The following is a 9665-nucleotide window of genomic DNA, read 5'->3' as shown; positions in this document are numbered from 1 at the left end:
CTCCAGAAGCTGGCAAAGCAGCTGGGAGGCACTTACTGGCTTGGTGACTCTAAGTCTGTCCCTGTGCTTTGTTTGCCTCCCTGTGAAATGGCAGTGCCAGGGGCTTGCCCAGCTCTGGGAAGCCTATTTGGGTGAACACAGTGTGAGTGGCGCCCCCTGAAGGGCGAGGGGTGAATGGCTGACTAAATTTGAGCCTTTCCCTGAGGGCCTGGTCCACCCTGGGCAGAACTTGCCTGCCTGGGCGGGGAGTGAGCCCTGGGCACCACAGTCACAGTCTGAGATGCAATCCAGGCTGCTTTTCCTGCTAGACCTTTCCATTCAGGAAGCTCATTCACCTGGGGATCTAATGCGAGGTACCCCTGGACCAGTGCCCAGCACATCATTGCACATGATCAACGTTTGTTGGAAATGAAGAGACACAAGTCTCAGTCTCCTGCTCGGTGAAGTAGAGACAGTGATATGGTTTCCCTCCAAGGAGTCAAGCAGGGGCACTTGCCCAGGCAGGGCTGGGCAGCACGCATCTGTGACTCCTGGCCTAGCCATGGGTCCTAGACGGCAGAAAGGCTCAGAGTTGCTTTCCTTCCAGAATAAGTGCTACTTCTGGTAAAATGGCAGGGGAATTCCCGAAAGTGTCATAAATGGAGATGTAAGTCTATTTCCTGCCAAGAAAGATTGTTTGGGGACAGTAATTGACAGCTCCAAAATGAACCAAACCCTTATTACTATTCTTCAGGGAAATGCAAGTCAAAACCATAATGAGATATCACCCCACATTTGTTAGGATGGGTATAATCAAAAAGACAGTGGTTAACTCGCTTTGGCTAGGGTGTGGAGAAGGAACACTGTGCAGTCGTGAGCGTGCACATGAGGATGAAAACGTGGAAAACATGGGGGTTCCTCCAAAGATTAAAACACAGCTATCCCATGACCCCAGAATCCCTCCACTGAGTACATGTCACAGGAAACAAAATCAGAATCTCAGAGCATCCGCATTCCCAGTTTTATAGTGGCATTTTTTCACAACAGCCAACATAAGAAACAACCTATGTGTCTATAAACAGAAATTGGTAAGGAAACGTGGTTTGTGGAAGCAATGGAAGAAGCAGGGAATCCTTTCATTTGTAACAATATGGATGATGCTAGAGGATATAATGAGAGGAACATAAGAGGAACTGCAAGATAGCCAGCTTCTGTGTGGAGGCTCACACAGTCAACCTGGTGCCAACGGAGCCCACTGCTGGGGGGAGGGTGCATGGGAATTGGGGACATGTTGGTCTAGGCGTAGAGTTTCAGGTGCAGGGTGAGTAAGTGCTGGACACCTAATGGATAGCACGGTAGTTACAGTGAAAAGTAAATTTGATGAGAGCACATGTCAGTGTTCTCACCACACACACAAAGGTGCCTCTGTAAGAAATGGATGGGTTCCTTAGTGTGACTGTAGTAATCAGGTCACCAGGCATGTGTCTATCAAAACATCAGGTTGTGCGTTTTAAATCTGTACAATTTCTATGAAGATAGTGATCAACTTTAAAACCCTTTAAAAATGCTTATATAAGGCTAGGGTTCACTTGTAAGACAATCTGGCCCTCTTGCACACTCCTGGACCCGATTGTCTTTGGGTCTGTGACTGAATTTCTCTAGTGAATACCGTCATCCTGTAATGAACTGTAGAAGTTGGAACCCAGACCTTGAAGAAAGGCAAACTCGATGCCTTTATTGGTCTATAAAATAACTGTATTGTTTCCCCATAAAATTGTCTTCAGAAGCAATCTGGGGGCTCTGCCTTTGATTTGAGTGCAGCCATTTGGCTCTGGGGGTCCAAGCCCTCAGAGATCAAGAGCTCTCAGAATCAGATTCCTGCACAGTAACTTAGTAATCATGCAAGAAGCTTGGGCCACTCATACTGCTTACTAGTCACCACTAATATTGGAAAGGGGCCAAACCCCCTGAGACTTTCCTTATCTGAAAATGATGGGGTGTTGGGGTGGGACTTAAGGGTAACCAAAGAACGTTCCTTACCAGAAATTTCAGGCATCTTGGAGACTCGTTTAGTTAAAATAAAGTAGGGCTTTAAGTAGTGCGTCAGAAACAACAGAGACCTGGGGCCAAGCAGTCACCGTCAAGGCCTGCTGGTTGGGCTATTTCCCTATGAGCCAAATGGTGAGCCTCAGGCTCCTCCTGCCCTGGGGACGTACAGTGGCTATGCCTTCAGGCTGGCTCGAGGATTGAGAGACCCTACAGAGGTGGCCAGGTTCTGCATGGAAGGTGCCTCTGCTGTCATGGTGAGGCAGCTGGTCTGGCCTCCCCAACTCCCTAGTCCCTCCCTCACGAAGCACTACTTGGACTTTGAAGTCAAGAAAGTACTTGGAGAAAGAGACAGGAATTCAGACACACCAGCAGTTTCCTGAGTTGGTCATACTTGGAGAGTGACAGCTGGAAGTGTCAGAAGGAGGCGGAGTATTGAAAGAGAGGCTGGGAGAACTGAGGAAGAGCCGCCTGTTTGCGCTGCCATGCCACTCGCTGAGGTTTGGAGGTACTATGGTTTGATCTAAGTGTCCCCCAACCCCACGTATGGAAGACCTGGCCCCCAGGGCAGCAATGTCCAGACGAGGCTTGAGAGTGGTTGGACCATGAGGGCTCTACCTCATCAGTCCCTTTGGTGGACTGATGGTCTGAGTGGAAGAGTAGGCAGGTGAGGCCTGGTGGGAGGAAGCGAGTCACTAGGGATGGCCTGGAAGCCACCTGCCCTGGCCCCTTCCCCTTTTCCTCTCTCCACTTCCTGGCTGCTATGAGATGCGCAGCTGCTCTCCACCGTGCCTTCTCATGATGCTTTGCCCTGACTTAGGCCCAGGCAATGAAGCTGGCCAGCCATGGGCCTCTGAAACCCTGAGCCCAGGTAAACCTTTCCTCCTTTAGTTATTATGTCAGGTATTTTGGCCCCAACAGCCACAAGCTGATTGTCACGGGCTAGTAAATAACACCTTCCTCTTCCAACCTTGTGACCAGTTGAGAGGTCGACACAGTCTCTCCAAGATGAAGCTCAATGTGACGCCTTGTGGCTGATAAAAGCTGTCTTGGAGGACACGGCTCAGCTAGGGGACACAGGGTCCCAGCACTCCTCCTGATTGGAGACTCGGTGTGTCTGAACTTCCGTGGAAAGCCTGGGCCACTACAAGCCTCCCTGGAGGGCCTGCTCCCATGAGCCCACTCCTGGGGTTGCACAGCTGCCCCCGTGTCCGGTACAGGACATGCTCAGTCTGCCTGCTCAGGTATGAGGGGGTGTAGGGGCAAAGACTCCCCAGGAAGGAAAGTTCCCAGTACCCCCCAAGAATGGAGCCATTAATCCATCACTTCTTCTTGTTGTGTTCTTTTTAGTTATGCATGACAGTAGGGTGTGTTTTGACATATCTTACCTACATGCAGTATGACTTCCCATTCTGTGGCTGTACACGATATGGAATCCCACTGGTCGTGTGTTCATGTATGAACATAGAAAAATTATGTCCATTCATTCTCCTGACTTTCCCATTTCCTTCCCCCTTCTCTTACTCCCATTCCCCTCATCCAATCCATGAACCTTCGCTCCTCCCTCCCCACTGCCTATTGTGAGTCAGCATCCACATACCAAAGAGAATATTTGGCTTTTGGGTTTTTGAGATTGGCTTATTTCACTTAGCACAATAGTCTCCACCTCTATCCATTTACCACAAATGCCATAATTTCATTCTACTTAATGGCTGAGTAATATTACACTGTGTATATGTACCACATTTTCTTTATCCATTCATATGTTTAAGGGCACCTAGGTTAGCCCCATAGCTTAACTATTGAACTTTAGCTGCTATAAACATTGATGTGGCTGTGTCACTGTACTATGCTTATTTTAAATCCTTTGGGTATATTCCAAGGAGTAGGAAACTAGGTAAAATGGTGGATCCATTCCAAGTGTTTGAGGTGTCTCTATATTGCTTTCCATAGTGGTTACACCAATTTGCAATCCCACCAGCAATGTATGAGTGTGCCTTTTCCCCCACATCCTTGTCAGCATTTATTGTTACTTGTATTCTTGATGATTGCCATTCTAATTAGAGTGAGATGAAATCTTAGTTTTAATTTGCATTTCTCTAATTACTTGTGATGTTGAACAATTTTTTTCATATATTTGTTGACCATTTGCATTTCTTCTTCTGTGAAGTTCCTGATAAATTCCTTTGCCCATGTAGTGATTGGGTAATTTTGTTGTTTGTTTGTTTTGTTTTGTTTGGGTGTTTTTTAAGTTCTTTATTAATGCTGGAGATTAATGTTCTTTCTGAGGTCAGGTGGCAAAGATTTTCTTCCATTCTGTAGGCTCTCTCTTCATGTTCTTAATTGTTTCCTTTGCTGTAAAGAAGCTTTTTAGTTTGATACTATCCCATTTATTGATTCTCGATTTTACTTTTTGCACTTTAGGAGTCTTGTTGAGGAATTCAGTTCCTAAACTGACATGATAGAAAGTTGGACCTACTTTTTCTTTTATTAGGTGCAGAATTTCTGCTCTAATAGGTCCTTGATCCACCTTGAGTTGAGTTTTGTGCAAGGTGAGAGAGAGGGGATTTCCAGTTTCCTCAACACTATCTGTTGAAGAGGCTATCTTCTCTCCAATATGTGTTTCCAACACCTTTGTCTAGTATGAGATAACTGTGCTTATGTGGGTTTGTCTGAATGTTTCTCTGCAGCCTACATGTTTTTGTGCCATTACCATGCAGTTTTTGTTACTATAGTTCTGTAGCATAATTTAAGATCTGCTGCAGTCTGGCTGGGCACAAATCACGAGCCACTGAAGCAGGAAATAACTTTATTTCTGAACTCCACCAGCACACTCCACACACGCTCCCCGGAATTCTCCCGAACGCCATGTGGCTCATCTAGGAACCAGCAGCCGGAAATCTCCCTCCTCCGGCACTTCCCCAACCAATGGGGACTCTCCGGGAATCCCTGCGAGAGCTCAACTGGAACTCAACAGGAACTCCGCGAGAACTCGCTGGCTTCACCTCTCAACCACTACTTCTGACATGCTTCATCCTGACTCAGCTGTGGCCCTCAACAAAGATCTGCTATTGTGATGCCTCTTGCTTCACTTTTCTCCCTAAAGATTGCTTTGGCTATTCTGGGCCTCTTATTGTTCCAGATGAACTTCATGACTGCTTTTCTATTTTTATGAAGAACATCATTAGAATTTTAATAGGAATTGCATTAAATCTGTATAGTGCTTTTGGTAGTATGACCATTTTGACAATATTCTGCCTATCCAAGAACATGGAAATCTTTCCATATTCTAAAGTCTTCTTTAATTTCTTTTTTTAGAGTTCTGTAGTTTTCATTGTAGAAGTCTTTCACCTCTTTTGTTAGATTGATTCCCAAATATTTTCTGTGGGCTATTGCGAATGAGATAGTTTTCCCAATTTCTCTTTTTTTTTAAAAATTTTTTTTAGTTGTAGATGGACACAATATCTTTATTCATTTTTATGTGGTGCTGAGGATTGAACCCAGTGCCTCACTTGTGCAAGGCAAGTGCTCTACCACTGAGCTACAGCCCCATCCCCTGATTTCTCTTTAAGTTGATTCATCTCTGATATATAGGAATGTGTTTGATTTATGGGTGCTAATTTTATATCCTGCTACTTTGATGACTTCATTTATGAGTTCTGGAAATTTTTTTTGTGGAGTTTTTGGGTCTTCTAAATATAGAATCATAGCTTGAGTTCTTCTTTTTCTATTCATATCCCTTTAATTTCTTTCATCTGTCTAATTGCTCTGGCTAAAGATTCCAGGACTATGTGGAATAGTCCTGGTAGAAGAGGGCTTCCCTGACTTGTTCCAGTTCTTAGAGGGAATGCTTCCAGTTGTTCTCCATTTAGAACGAGGCTGGCCTTGGGTTTAGCATAGATAGCTTTTTACAATGTTGAGGTATGTTCCTACTATTCCCAGTTTTTCTAGTGTTTTGGTATGAATGGGTGCTGTATTTTGTCAAATGCCTTTTTTTTTTGCATTTTGGGGGCAATCGTGTGATTCTTATCATTCTATTGACAGGATTAATTCTATTTATGTATTTCCATGTTGAACCAACCTTGCATCCCTGGGATGAACCCCACTTGATCATAGTGCAGTGTCTTTTTAATGTATTTTTGTATGTGACATGCCAGTATTTTTTTTTTAAATTTACATCTATGTTCATCAGGGATACTGGTCTGAAGTTTTCTTTCCTTAATGTGTCTTTGTCTGGTTTTGGTATCTTTAATCCATCTCTTCTAAGAACACCTTTAGGAGGTGGGAAGGAGGTGTCCCCTTTGCCGACATCTCTGTGCTTCGTGCCTGTTTGGAACTGCAGCAATGCTTTGCAAATGAGAATGAAAAAGACCTTTATTCTCTTCTAATTCCTTTCTAGTGATCTTAGATAAAAGAATTTTATTGGGAAAAACTATACAATATATTGCTAACATAAATTAATGATCTGTTGCTGCATAATAAGTTACTCCATGACTTAAAACAACAATAAATTCCAATTTAACATAGTTTCTATAGGTGGAGAATTCAGGAAGGACTCAGCTGGGTGCTTCTGGCTCAGGGTCTCTGATGAGAGCTGTGTTTGATTGTCACCAGGGACTGTAGGGCTCTGGTCATTGGAAGCTTGACCAGGGTGGGAGCACTCCCTCCCAGGACAGCTCACGCATGCGCCTGACCCTGACGAGGTGCACAGGCTCCAGGTAGGAGGACTCTGTTCCTACCACTGGGACCTCTCTCTTTAGGGTATTTAGGTGTCCCCAGGGCATGGAGGCTGGCTTCCCCCAGAGTGAGTGGCCTGACCACAAGCAAGCAGAAGTCACCACAAATTCTGAGACCTGCCTTGGGAAGTCACACGCCTGCCTTCCATGTGCTCTTATAGGTATACGGATCAGCCCTTTCCCACAGGGACGCCACACATGTGTATGACACCTGGCCATCTGGAAGCTGGCTAGTCGTGGAGGGCTGCATCTGTTCTCTTCACTTCTGGGAGTGCAGTCAGTGAATCTGCTGATGGTCTTGGAGAGGGGGAGCATTATTAATCAGCCTTTCATGGATACAGGCTGCGAAAAGACAGGCAGATTGAGACATTTTTTAATCCACCGGTGTAGGAAAGCTGGCCTTCTTAGACTAGTATTTTCTGAGCACTTACTTTGAGGTAGGTGTTATAATTTACTTGCACAGATCAGGTCTTCCTCGTAACAGCCTGTGAGGTGGTACCTATTTTTATTTCCACTTATAAATGTAGAAGCCTTGGCCCAGAGAGGTGAAGTGGCTTGCCTGAAGGTACAGAGCAGGGAAGTCAGTGTTAGAGCGGGCATTTAATCTCGGATGGGTAACCTAAAGGCGAACTTCTCAGACAGTTGGGGAGGGTGATTCTCAGACTAACACATCCCCACACCTGGAGGATCTAGTTGGAGTGCAGCTGCTCCGGTGGCTTTGGGCTGCCCTGAGGTTTGGCATAGCTGGCAGTCTCCCAAGTACTGCGGCACCTCCTCACCAGGAGGTCGTAAAAGCCACTTCTGGTGACTATCCTAAGCAGCAATGATTTCCAATGAGGGTACCTGACACAACTAGTTGTCAAGCAACTGGCAGAACATACTGCAGATGGCCAGGCCCTACCCATCCATGGTGGGGCCCCTTCCTGCCTTTTTTGATGGAGCAGAACCCAGGGGCATCCTGGGGATTGTCCTGCTACTTTAAGGAGAGGGGAGCACTGGCTTGGGCACTGCAGAGGCAGGCTGGGAGCTCCAGACCAATCCCTTCCTGAAGGCTGCATCTTTTCTCCAGGGCCACACTCTCCTGGGCCATCACTCACCTTTGGGCACCCGGAGAAGGACATCTGCTCTGGGGAGTGCCTTCAGGACCAGGCAGGAAGCTGGATTTCTCTGCTTCTCCACATACAGCTTTCTCCATGGAGGAAAAGAGGGGGCATGTGTGTGTTTTGTGTGTGCGTGTGTGTGTGTGTGTGTGTGTGTGTGTGTGTGTGTGTGTGTGTGTAGGGGGCTGAGGGCACCCCAGCTGGGCAGGGAGCTCTAGTCTTCCTCCTTGTTTGTCCCCTATGACTGTGATAGAAATACAAAGCCTCTCAGCATGTGCATATTGCTCTGTAGTGTTTCCTAGAGAGACAAGATAATGAGTATTTTTCTTAGTGCATCCATGAAGTTAACACATAATACATTCTTAATTGCATTTAGGAGCATTTATTCAACTGAGTGTAACTAGCAATTTCAGAAAATGCCCAATAATACGGATGTTATGGCGCATTTGGAGAGCTCCGCTCCAGACGCCCAAGCGCAGCTCAGCCTGGCGCCAGGGATGGTGCTTCCGGTCCCTGCGCGCGGGTTCATCGGGCTGCTCTGAAGAGGGACCCAGAGCTCTCAGAAGACCCCTGCAGCGGGTCGGAGGTGGGGTGTGTAGGAGGGCGCTGGGCCAGGGGTCTCCGCCCTGGTGGGTGCCATCATGTCTTGCACAAGGCAGGAGGGAAGGAGCCAGCCCTTCTTGTGTTGTGAGGACGCAACAGTCACCCCTCCATGGGACAAGCGATCCAGGTGTCCTCTTGGGATCAGAGCCGACCTTCACCAGACGCCGAGTTAGCCACTGCCTCAATCTTGAAGCTCCCAGCTTCTATCACTATGCGCAGTGAATTGATGTTGCTTATAACCAGCCATCTGTGGTCCTGGTTTGGGCAGCAGCATCAAGGCCTCTGGTACTTCTCCACCCTCAGCTCCAGCAGGAGGGGGTGAGGTCCTCACTAAGGGTAGGAGCAGAAGTCCGCTCCTTTCCCTTTTACCTGGTGCCTCCCCATGTCACCTCTTGCAGTGACTGCACACCACTGTGGAGGCCCCTGTTTGGAATTGGGATTGGACAGACAGGTGGCAGGAAGCTGGGCCTTGTCCTTCAGTGCCCAAAGCACCTGAGGGAAGTGAGCTTTCCAAGCCTCATGTTGCTCTTCTGCATAGGCAGGAAATGGTGAGCTGCTCACACCACAGTCAGATGCTCCTTTGCATAGGCAGGAAACCGTGGTGCTGTTCACACTAAAGTGGCACCCCCTTTCTCCACAGAAAAGCCCTCTTCACCATGGCTGATTTTAGGACTGTCAGCAAAAGAGTCTCTGTGAAAGAGTCCAATGTAGATAAACTTCCTATTTTCATGTTGCCCTGTTTTACTTGGCCACTGGCCGGGAAGATACCAGCACTCCAGGTGCTGGACACCCCCTTACTAGTTTTTCACAAATGTATCCAGGAGAGTACTTTGAAGAAATGTGCAAACAAGGCCTTTGGCCTTGAGCTGGGCTTCACAGAGATGTCTACATTTTTAAGATAAGTTACAATTGGGCTCCATGGTAACAGTTGGCAGGGGGAGGAAAGAAAGGGGAGAAGAAGCTCTCCCCTTCTCAGGTGTTGTCCTTGGAGAGTTAACTTGCCCAGAACAGTGAAAGAAAAAGCTGCTTTTATGTGAACTTCTGCAGACTGTGAACTTCTGAGCCCCTCTCCTTACATGCTGGGTATAAAATTCTGAAACTCCCTGAACTCGGGGTTCAGGGGATTAATTGATTACAGCAAAAGCTGTGCCCTCTGAACCTGGCTGCAGCCAAATAAAACTGTTTCCTGCTATTTTGGTGC

Source organism: Ictidomys tridecemlineatus, chromosome 3 (genome assembly GCF_052094955.1).
Source record: "Ictidomys tridecemlineatus isolate mIctTri1 chromosome 3, mIctTri1.hap1, whole genome shotgun sequence".
NCBI lineage: Eukaryota > Metazoa > Chordata > Mammalia > Rodentia > Sciuridae > Ictidomys > Ictidomys tridecemlineatus.
This window is presented reverse-complemented; position numbering follows the sequence as displayed.